Genomic DNA, 12312 nt, shown 5'->3' with positions numbered 1-12312 from the left:
CATGTTTCAAGGATCTAAATGTGGTCAAGGAATGCAGTCTGTTAAACCATATGGAAAACTTTTCATTAATTTTAAATTTTTTAGGAATTTATCTGTTGGGTATACCATGACTAAGTTACAGTATTTTATATACTAAGTATGTAATGGGAAAAATGAGGTATGTAGAACTTCTTTTTCCAGAAAGATATACTTTTTACTGTCCTTGTTGTTATGAGTGTTTTCAAAGCTCAAACTTATAAATTCAGTTGAGTCCTTTTTTGGGGGAAAGAAACAATGTTATCATGGGTGGGTGGGGGTGTGTGTGTGTGTGTGTGTGTAAAATCAAGGAGAAAGGTGTAAAAAGATATATTTTTTAAAGTGGCTTCTCTGGGGATGGAGACGGGGATGTTGTAGAAAACGTGAGTAAGGAAAATAAGAGAGCATGAAGGGAGACAATTATTTTATTTCTTTTTATACATTTGTATTGTTTTGTTGTTACAGTGATAACTGGTGTGATGGTTAATTTTATCTAGCTACTCCACTGGACAATGGCATTTGGTCCAACATTATTCTGGATGTGTCTGTGAGGGTGTTTCTGGGTGAGATTAACAACTGAATCAGTAGACTGAGGCATCTATGAAATCCCCACGGCTAATGTCACACTTAACAGGGAAAGACTGAAAGCTTTTACCTGTAGGATCAGGAATAAGACAAAGATGTCTGCTCTCATCACTTCTATTTAATATTATACTGGGGATTCCGGTCAGGGTAATTAAACAAGAAAAGAATAAAAGGCATCTAGATTGGAAAGGAAGAAGTAAAACTGTATTTGCATTTGACATGATCTTGTTTGTAGAAAATCCTAAGGAATCCACACACACACAAAAATACTACAGCTAATGAACAAGTTCAACACAGTGGCAGGATATAAGATCAATATGCAAAAATTAATTGTATTCCTATATATTAGCAATGGGCAATCCAAAATGAAAAATAAGAAAACAAATCCATTTTCAATAGCATCAAAAACAATAAAATACGTAGGAATAAATTTAACAAAAGTGCAAGACTTTTACACCAAAAACTCTAAAACATTATCGAAAGATATTAGAGAAGACCTTAATAAGTGGAAACTTATTGTTAAGATGACAGTTCTTCCCAAATTGATCTATAGAGTCAGTTCAATCTCTATTAAAATCCTAGATGGTTTCTTTGGAGAAATTGATAAGCTGATCCTAAAATTCATATGAAAATGCAAGAGACTCAGAATACCAACACAATCTTGAAAAAGAAGAATTAAAGTTGGAGGACTCACATACCCTGATTTCAACACTTACTAGAATGCTACAGCAATCATGAAAGTGTAGTACCGGCATAAAGAGAATTATATAGATCAACAGAATAAAATTGTGAGTCTAGAAACAAACCTGTACATTTAAGTCAATTTTCAACAAGGATATTAAGACAATTCAGTGAAGAGAGAATAATATTTTCAACAAATAGGGCTGGAACAACTGGCTAGTCCCATACAAAAGAATAAGATTGGATCCTTATACAAAAATTAATTCCAAATGGGTCAATGACCTAAATTAGAGCTAAAACCATAAAACTCTTAGAAGATAGCATATAGGTAAATCTTCATGACCTTGGCAATGTATGTATAAAATAGATAACTAATAAGAACCTGCTGTATAAAAAATAAATAAATAAAACAAAATTAATAAAAAACACAATAAGGCAGCACTTCACATCCACGAGGACGGCTATAATAAAAAAGACAGATAATAACAAATGTTGATGAGGGTGTGGAGAAATTGGAAACCCCACATATTGCTGGTGGGAAGATAAAATTTTTCAGTCACCTTTTTCTGCTAAAAAATTATTTAATCCAAACAAGTTTACATGTTGACACATGACGTGACTAGAATAAATCTATCCAAATTAAAATTGTGTTAAGGACCAAACAGATGACTCGTTTATATAATACAGAGTTCGCTCAAAATAGTGGGTCCTAGCTCTAACGTAAGACCTCTCAGTTTGGCAGTTCCTCAAAATATGAAATACAAATTTATCTTATGGTCTAGCAAACTCACTCCTAAGTATATACCCAAAAGAATTAAAAATATTTGTTCACACAAAAACCTACACATGAATATTCATAGCATCATTATTCATAACGGCCCAAAAGTGGAAACAACCTATACGTCCATCAACTGATGAACAGATAAATGAAATGTGGTACATGCATACAATGGAATCTTATTTGGCAAAAAAAGAGAAATGAAACAAACCGAAGGACAGTGGTACAATGCAGATGAACCTTGAAAATATACTAAATGAAAGTTGCCAATCACAAAAGAACACATATTGTATGATTACATTCACATGAAATGTCCAGTATAGGCAAATCCAAAGAGGCAGAAGGTGGATTAGTGTTTGCCAGGGGATGTGCTGAGGAGGGAGTGGGGAGTGATTGGGAACAGGTACAGGGTTTCTTTGGGGGTGATAAAAACATCTGAACTTAGGCAGTGGATATGATTACATAATTCTGTGACTATACTAAAAACCACTGAACTGTACACTTTAAAATCAAAGTTGATCATTTTTTCATATACTACGTGTTCTCAGGAAAACAGTTGGATAATGCTGCAGAAATGAATATACTCAGTATAATGAACACTGCCCACCTCTACATAATTACACCATATCTATTTCACAGTCCATATTGACCATTTGGAGAACCCATCAGAAGTGCACATGTGAGTCTCTGTGCTTGTTACTGTCAGAGCCCAGGCAGCCTAAGACCACTAGGGACAAACCTGCAGTTTGACAAAGTCAGGTTTATTGGCTCATTGCAATGAGAAAAACCACACGGTAGAGTTAGTTACTATGGAGCTTCTCAACAAACAAAGGGAAAAGTAGAGTTATTATAGAATTTGGGGGAAGGATGGAACCTGGGTAAAATTCAGATGAAGTAGGTGTTTTAATGCATTTAAAGCAATGCAGGGTGAGTGCAAAAGGGTCACAGCATGGCTAGACTGTGAAATGGATCCAGGGGCATACTTCCTTGGAAACCACTAAGTTAAGATAAATGTGGACTCTTGCGTTCCAGACACCTTTATCTGAATGTTTGCACCTGGGTTGTAAATCAAGGTCGCTTCTTTGTGTCAGAGTGTCTTGGTTATTCCAGGCAAAACTGGAGGGGTTTTCATTCTTACCGGAATAACTTCAAACAGCAAAGTTTCTGATAGTCTGATTTTAGAGGACAGGTGAATGGTGAGTAGGACAGCAGGAGTCATCCTAAGAAGGGGTCCTATGGCACTTTTCAGCGTTTCCTTGGGAGAAATACTGTTTACTGTGAACTTGGCAGCCGTCTTTATTTGTGTCTGTTGTCCCAGCCTGATGAATGGCAGGGATGGTTTTTCCTTCCTCAGTATTTGAGGGAGTTACAAAGATTAATGTGATGTTGTTTGTGCTCTTAAGACCCTAGAGGGAAGAAAGGCAATACTTTGATTAAGGAGGGACCCAGGCAGGTTGCCCTTGTGTTTTGGTGGTTTTTCAAGGTGTTGGTCAGCAGGACTGAGTTAGCTCAGAGGAAGGACAGTCTGGACTCCAGAGGCGTCTCCTTTCTAACAAACCGATTTCCTCAACCAGGAACACCTGCTGTAATGTGGACTCCCCCCCATGGCCCCCCTTCCCTTTCCCCGCTAGAGAAAGAGCAACACTCGGTGGCCAAGACCTTACTGCAGTGCCCAGGCCAGTCCTGTCCGGCCCTGACACACCCTGTGTGCTGAGCTGAGAGCGCGTAGGAGGTTCTGCCTCCCCTGCCCCTGGGTGTCCCATGAACTCTATTTGTACTGCGTGCAACCTCAGTGGGGTGCGTACCCTTGTATTCCCGTATGAGGGTTCCGACCACAGAGGCACACGTCCACTTTGTCTCTAGTTTTTGCAAGTAGTCATTTGAAGCCGGGCCACCATAGAGGTGGCAAACATTTCTTCTCAGAGGTCGTGTCAGGTCTCAGGAAGGGCTGGAGAGTGGGTGAGGGTCTCAGATTTCAGGAATCCAGATGCTCGGGGTGGGTGGGCTCTGAGATGGGGGAGAGGAGCGGAGGGGTAGCAGCCGCAAAGCGAGTGCGCCATTTTTAAGAGGTAGATTTAAGAGGAAAAACCTGGTAGCGAGGCTGCCAAAGGGAGGCGGGTGGCAGAAGCAGAGGATGGAAAGGCAGCGGCGGGTAGAGAAGACAGGCAGCAGCCGCTGCCTGACTCGCAGCCAAGCTGGTGGGCGGATAAGAAAACCTGGCGTGGATTTCGCTACTCCTGGAGGCAAAAACCCTGAGAGGCTTAGGGTACAAAGGGAAAACAAGGAATGGCTCCAGGAAAATTACAAACACTGGACCAGCAGGAACCAGGACTAGGTCTGGGATTTAGTCCCTAACCCCTCCCTCTCCCGCAAGAGGATGCTCAAAATTTCCTGAATCTGCTGGAGACCAGAGCTTACTTGGCTGGTTAGTCGTAGTCAGTTCTTTTCTTTGTAGGGACAAAATTATGCACGATCTTGGGCCTTTGAAGGTACTGATTAGAGACGTTCAGAGCGACCCCTGTTGGTGACTTCTAGAAACAGTGGGCCAAGGGCACTGCCAAGAATGACCTGTACTCCTGAAACTTGACTAGAATCAGTTTTGTTCCTCTTACCAAGAAAAGGAAAAACAAAACAAGCAAACAAACAAACAAATCAAACCCCGCGATTTGTAGGAATCCTGCGTTAAGGAGGTTCTGCCGCTCTTGGCGGCTCCGTGTTCTCTTAGCTGCAGTATAACTTCCTCCTTCCCCAGGGGACATCTGGCTTCCCATCTTGTATTACACCTGTCCTCACCTCAGGCCAGAGTTTGGTCTTGTTCTTGGTAGTCGGGGGATCCCCTTGTCTTCCTCTTCTCTCCTAGGAGACTGAATGTCCACTTTTGTCTCCTTATTTTCAAATGTATGGGGCTAATCCTAGCCAAGGCTTTTAAAATTTTTTATTAAAAATTTTTTTTTGATGTGGACCATTTTTTTAAAGTCTTTATAGAATTTGTTACAATATTGCTTTTTCTGTTTTATAGTTTGGTTTTCTGGCCACGTGGCATGTGGGATCTTAGCTCCCTCACCTGGGATGGGACACGTACCCCTTGCATTGGAAGGCGAAGTCTTAACCACTGGACCGCCAGGCAAGTCCCTACGCTTTTTTAAAATGGGCTTCAAGGAATCAAATAAGGTCCAGTTATCATCCTCAAGGGTCAACCAGTAGTATTTGATGAATTCATTGCATAGAACTAGAGAATAATGTGACATGGAAAGAAAGAAAAACCAATAGTGCTGTGAGGTGGGCAGTGATGACCAAGGCTCAGAGAAATGATCTTGCCCAAAGTTGCAGTGAATAATGATAAAGCTCACGCTAAGCACTCACTTCCCAGGCACTTTACAAATATTATTGCATCATCTCAAGTCTCCTACTTGGCTTTGCTGTCTCAGGAGCTCCTCTGAACCTTTATCCTTCTGAATTCCCCTCACATCCAGCAGGGAGATCCAGAGGGCTAGTCCTGGGGGCACATTATTTGTTGTAGGGGAAAAATGGGAATGGAAATGTCTGTGAACCCATGGGTCTGGAGAAGCCAGGCCTTCTCTTTTTCCTCCTTTTCTTTTTAATTCTTCCTATTCCTCTTCTCAGTTACATTTTTCCTGACCCAGGTTGAAACCCTTGGAGGTGGAAGTCTTCCTGTAGTGAGCAACCTGACCACCAGAAGGCAGCATGAGACCATGGCTGTGTCTGAGCATTAACCAGGTCCTTCTAATGAGCGCTTCCCCACCAAACATGAGGATCTCGGGTTCCCAATCCTGTCTGCACATTGGAATCATCCGATGAACTTTTATAGAATCACGACTGCCTGGGCTCCATCACAAGCCAACCGCATCTTACATTCCTGGGAATGGGGCACAGGCGTTGCTAGTCTTCAAGTTTCTCAGGTAATTCTAATATCTATAAAGGGTTAAGAATCACTAATGGAGAACACTGAATCCTGAAAACTGTACAGGCTTTTAGGAATCACCCATCTCAGCCCGTCTGCTCCCATTTCACAGCTTCAGGACCTGAGGCCCAGAGATAGAAACAATAGGCTTAGGGATCATTGGAGGACAGAGCTCAGGACCCTCATGCTCAGCTTGTAATCATTCCTCCATAGCACACGTTCTTCCATGTTTATACCAGGCCTAGGCATCAGAAGGCAGCGAGGAACAGCTCTTTCCTGCCCTCTGATCCCAGGGCTGTGTGGTCCCTGGCTAAAGAGGCTCCCCATTGATGGAAGAATTCAGGAGAAACAGCTGGAGAGCAACCCCAGCCATGTGAGTGCTGAGGTTCAGAGCTCACGTGCTCTAGGAAACCATAGGAGGGAGAGAGGGTGTGGAGCGGTTACAGCCAAGGAAGGCTTCCTGGAGGTGAGGCGAGAGTAGAGCACAGGCTGGATTTCAGAGCCCACCATGGATGGTGGGAGCCACATTCCACACCAGAGGACCAGGACAAATGATGGGCATTGGTGGGGCCACGTGAGCCAGTAGGAGTGGGCAGAGGTGAGGCCTGGAGAGCAGTGAGGGTTACCACCGCAGACAGAGAAGGGGGCACAGCCCAAGGACAGAGGAACATCCAGAGGAACCAAGGCTTTGTATGAAATGTTCTAGGTTTCAGCCTGGATGCAGTGAAGAAACACGGACGCGAGGGGCACAGGTGAGCTGGGCCTTAGAGAGATGCTGCTGGGGTAGGATGGACTAGAGACCCAGAGACGAGGCAGCGTGTATGGGGGCCCCATCCAGGGAACTCCCTTTGCATCATCCTTTTCCAGGTCCTCAGAATCTAGAAAAGATGTGACTTTTGGAAGGTGTCCTAGAAGTAACTGCTGAATAGAATGGAACGTTTAGTAGAAGAAGGAGCTCAGCAGGGGGTTGTGGCCAAGGACAGCATGGTAGAAAGATACGGAGGGAAAAGAGGGTCGTTTGGAGAGTAGCAGGGGCTCCGTGTCCAGAGGCCTTCTAAGTCTGACAGTTAATGGGGCTGTCAGAACTGTCATAATCCCAGGGGAGCAGGACAGTGGTGTTCAGAGTGAGGCGACCTCCCTCTTTCCCATCCTCTTTCTCCTCTAGTCAGGATATTCTTGGGGATCCCCAGAAACCCCACTTGAGAAAGCTCCAGAAGTCCAGCATTAACCCTGCACCCCATCCTCATGCATCGTTAGAGTTCTGTTGACATGAGGGCTCCTCTTTCCCGTGGTGTTGTCCGTGATGTGTCCGGTCCAGTTTTGCCTAATGTAGCCAGCTCTCTATGGGATAATGGGAGCTCAGGAATCCTGTACACTCTACTTTTTTGCTTGTAGGATCCCCCCACCCCATAAACCCTACCATGTGGCACTGATGGTGTGTGCCCTTGTCTTTCTTCCATGACATCTGGTTACCAGATAGGTACACACTCCATTTCCCCCAATGCCGGGTGTTTTTGGAAGAGTCATTATTCAACTGGGCATCCCCAGGGGCAGATGGGTAATATTTTGCTCCTAAGCATCCTAGCAGGTCACGTGTTTTTTTATGGTTGGGGGGAGGGCAAGGAGAAGAGCCAGAAAACACTGCCCTCTATTTGCAAGGCAATACAAACTTTTCAGAACATCATGTCTGCTATCTCTTCCGTCATTCACTGGAATCTTCCGAGATAAAGAGTATCCTTATTAGGAAATGGCTGGCCAGAGATGGCCCCACCTGCACTGCCCAGCCAGTCCCACAGGGAAAGAGGGTCTTTTCCCCTAAAGAAGTGCCCAGAGAGTAAGCTGTTTTCCCACATTGGGACGTGGGCATGAGGAGATGGGAACACCAGAATTGTTAAGCGTGAGGGAGTCATTCCAGTAAAGGGCCAGTTTTGGTAATAATTACGCGGGTTGAAGGCTGTATTGGCACTAACATCCTTTGTGCACTCTGGGATGCTGTGAACAGTCAGCAGGTGCAGTCACAGATTCCACATAGTTCCCTTTGGTGTCCACCCTCCTGCTAATTAGGAAGATTTGGCAGGTCTTGAAAACATCACCTTCTCAAGGTGACACCATTGCTCTCTCCTTCCTTAGGGAAGATCTGGTCCCTGGTCTTTCAGATTTCATCTGTCTTCAACTCAGCTCAGGGTCCCAGCACTGCCATCTTCATATAAATGGGTACAGGCATCCACCCGCCCTAGACTGGTAGTCGGGGGTGTTTGGTCATAACTGTCGGTAGTCCAGAGATTCCCTTTGTTTTCCATTTCTCTCGAAGCAGCTGGAAGCCCACTTTTACCTTCCTCTTATTTCTGTAGGCAGGGCCTGATGTTAGTCAAAGATTTATTAACTTTGGGTCCATACAACCAAATAAGGTACATATACAGCCTCCATGGGGGTCAATCCACTGAAATTTATATAAAATTTTATGTGTATGTCCATACACATAAGAGAGAAAGTGATTCAGAACTGTTGCCTGAGACTTAGCAGCTACTGAATAATCCTCAGGAAAGCCTGGCTTTCCTCCTTAATAATGGGAATGAGGTGAGGATGTCTGGTCTCTCCAGTTGTTTTTTTTTATTTGTTTGTTTTTTAACATTGTGCTGGAGGTCCGAGCTAGCGCAAAAAGGCATACAGATTGGAAAGGAGAGACCAAAATTTTATTTGCAGATGATATGATCATGTACTCGAAAATTCTAACGAATCTTAAAAAAAATCTACTGGACTATTAAGTGAACTTAGCTAAGTCACAAAATACAGGGTCAATATCACAATAATCAATTATACTTCTATACATTAACAATGAACAACTGGAAAAGGAAAATTTTAAGTACCATTTATAAAAGCATCTAAAAAGGTGATATATACTAAAGGAAAATTTAATGAAATATGAGATCCCAGCAGGCTTATTTCTGATTTTTAGAATTTGACAAGCTGATTCTGAGATTTTATACAGAAATCAAAAGGTCATAAAATAGAAATTTTTTGGAAAAGAACAAAGCTTAAGGGTGTAATCTGTCTAAATTTTAAGACAATGTAAATATACAGTAATCAAGTAGGTTACTATAGATTAAGTATAAAAATAGAAATCAATGGAATAACAGTCTAGAAGTAGACCCATATTCATTGATTTTCAATTAAAGTGCCAAGGTAATTCAATGGGGGACATGATGGTGTTTTCAGCAGATAATGCTGGTAAAATGGTATATCCATTTGGGAAAAGAAGGTGAATGTCAACTCTTATCTCACATGATACACAAAAGTTGACTTAAAATGAGTCACAGAACTAAACGTAAAACTATAAAACTCTAAAAGAAAACATAGGAGACAATAGTGTAAACTTTAGGTAGGCAAAGATTTCTTGTGGGGAAATATGAAGTGTGAACCATAAAAGGAAAAGCTGACAAATTGGACTTCATCAAAATTAAAAATTTCGGTTCTTCCAAAAACACCATTAAGAAAATGAAAAGGCAAGTTAGGGGCTGGGAGAAAAATATTTGCAATACATGTATCTGTACAGGACTTGTATTTGGAATTTATAAAGCACTCATATAACACAGTGAGGAGGAGACAAACCAGCCAATTGAAAATGGGTGTGGTAAGAATTCTAAGATGACCCATGCCCATGTATAATAATCTCCCTTACAGTATGTGTGGGACCAGTGAATATTGTGGATGTCACTCCTGTGATTGGATTACATCATATGATATGAAGGGATTGACAGATGTAATCAAGGTTCCTGATCAGTTGACTTTGAGTCAGTCAAAAGGGAGATTACCAATGGGTGGGCCTGACCTAATCAGGTGAGCCTTTTAAATGAGGCTCTAGAAGCAGCGGCAGAGCTTTCCCTTTGGCCTGAATCACCATGGGTTCTACGACTGCAAGGAAGTGAATTCTGCCAACAACCATGTGTGACTGGAAAAAGACCTGCAGCCCTGGCCAACACCTTGTGAGACCCCGAGCCGAAGGCCCAGCTCAGCCAGGCCTGCAGGACCCATGGAAACTGTGAGACAATACATGTGCGTGACACTTGAATAGCCAATGAGTACCTGAAAAGATGCTCAACACGATTCGTCATAAAACAAAAATGCAAATTACAACCAAAATGCATACCCCTCTATACACGCGATAGAATGGCTAAAGATAGGGAGAAAAAACTGGCAATACTAATTGCAGCATCTAGAACTTTCATGGACCACTATGGAAATGTAAAATGGTAGAGCCACTTTGGAGAACAAGTTTGGAAGTTTCTAGTAAAACTAAACATAGATTATCATATGGCCCAGCTATTCTGCCTGTAGATATTTACTCAAGAGAAGTAACGTGCATCCACACAGACTTATACATTTTCACTGCACTTTTTGTTCATAATAGCCCAAAAGTAGAAATAGCCCAATTGTATACCAACAGGCAAAGGCATGAACAAATTGTGCTGCATCCATACAAGGGAACACTCCTCAGCAGTGGGATCCCTCACGGGGTTGAAGGGAATGACCTCTGACTTCACAGCGGTGGTGGCAGTTACGCAGGGGAATACACGTGTCAGAACTCATCTAACTTTGCACTTATAATGGGTGCCTTTTATATCCACATCATAACTCAATAGAGTTGATTTCTAAAAATTCACTCTCCTAGAGTGATTTTATTTGCTTGACAAGGATCCCATACGGAGGGAAAACCTAGTGATGCAGGTAGATAGAGGTCAGTTGCAGGAGGGATGTCCTTGGTTAGGAAGGGGGGTGGGGTCCACAGCCTATTGATAAAATCAGAGGCGGTTTATCTGTTTTCTTGGTTAAACAGGAAGCAGTGTAGCAGCTGAGAGGGAGGAGAGGTAGGGCATGGGAGGTTTTGGGGGGGGTGACAACAAGGTGTGAAAGTCATTTCAGAGAGTGGGAGACAAAAAAATGGACCTCAGATCTGTGCCCTGCCCCCCCACACTCCTCCCCCAGCCCCCCGCAATTCACCTCGGAGCTCTTTTCCCCCCAGATTCCTCTTCCCTATCACTGTCTCACTTGACCAGCTGCCTTTTCAGTTTAGAATCTTAGACTCCTTACCATCATTATGGAAACTCCAGGCCACGTGGGGGACTCTGCAGGGGTCACATCCCGGAAAAGCCTTCTGCTTTGTTTCCCAGGTCCCTGCAACTTCCAGGGCTCTGGGGTTTTGGGGAAGCAGTAGGCTCTCAGGAAGCAGAGTGCTTGGGAAGCTCACAAGAGAGGCATCCACCCATGGAGTCAGGAGAGTGGCAGCGGGGGAGGTGTGAGGGCCTGTTGCAATAAGAAGGGCAGGGAACTGGTCAGACAGACACAGGGACAGGCAGAAGACAAGCTGCCAGGACCCCGAGACCTAACAGAAAAACCTTGGTCTGTGGACTTGGGTTTTCCCAGGGCTGCTAAGCATCTAGGTAGCCAGGGAATCCGACAGGCCTGCTCCCAGCAAAATACCCAGCCTGGTCTCCCTGTGAGAAGGATGCCAACTCCAACCTCATCCATTTGGACCAAGTCCTCCACTGAGAGGACTTTATGGACATCTGTCACTTCTTCAACTTTGATTTCTGTTGTGTCTTACCCTTAAGAGACTCTTACCATGGGCAAGAGACATGTCATCAGCATGTCTACGTGTCCGTGTGGACTCAACCTACCAGAGTCAACTCTGAGACTCGTGGTTTTAAAAAACAACATTGGCCACTAAGGAAGGTCACCTGGACTTGGAGCCTAAGGAGGAAGTGCCTTCCTGTTTCCAGCAGTCATTGAGATAGGTATGGAGCGAGAATGTTATTAGAAATCGAATGCTTTTAAATAATTTTTGCTAATATCTCTGTAAGCAAAGGACAGTGGCCCTGGAGTCGGGAGAGACTGGGGCCTAGTCCAACTTCTGTGCTCCGTGACCCTTGGCAGGGCTGGCCAGGAGGAGTTATCTGGCTCTAATGACATCGTGACATCATGTTTCTCCTTGGTGCCAGGTGCTCTTTAGGCAAAGGTGGTGCCTGAGGCCAGGGTAGAACAGACGGCAGCTCTGCTGGCCCCAAGGGTTCCAGAAGAAGCTGGTCATGCAGTGATGTGTCCCCCCAAGGAACCTCACCCCTCCCAGGTGATACGCAGCCAGCTTGCAGTTCCAAGGCTCCCCGATGCAGACAGAAAAGACAGGACAGGGCAGAGCACCACTGGTTTCCTCCTGGAGGGCCGTTGTCATGGTTCCCATAACCCTGCACGTCCAGAGAAAAATTTGGTACCAGTGGAACCTCTTTTCAAAATACCTTCGCTCCCAAAGAGCATACAAAATACACGAATTAGTGTC

At 43.9% G+C, this 12312-nt stretch overlaps 1 long non-coding RNA gene across 2 annotated transcripts in view; it reads right to left on the bottom strand.

Moving 5' to 3' along the window:
• LOC137230304 (uncharacterized) overlaps window positions 1-12312 on the bottom strand; it is a 30321-nt gene that overhangs the window by 4751 nt on the left and 13258 nt on the right. The window contains exon 3 of one of the 2 annotated variants that reach the window (XR_010946087.1): window positions 12097-12220. This is a non-coding gene — a long non-coding RNA (uncharacterized lncRNA). Of the gene's footprint in view, window positions 1-8912; window positions 12221-12312 lie in introns of those variants that run through there. The other variant, XR_010946086.1, reaches the window with a different exon arrangement.

This window comes from Pseudorca crassidens, chromosome 9 (assembly GCF_039906515.1).
Source record: "Pseudorca crassidens isolate mPseCra1 chromosome 9, mPseCra1.hap1, whole genome shotgun sequence".
Lineage (NCBI taxonomy): Eukaryota > Metazoa > Chordata > Mammalia > Artiodactyla > Delphinidae > Pseudorca > Pseudorca crassidens.
This window is presented reverse-complemented; position numbering and strand designations above follow the sequence as displayed.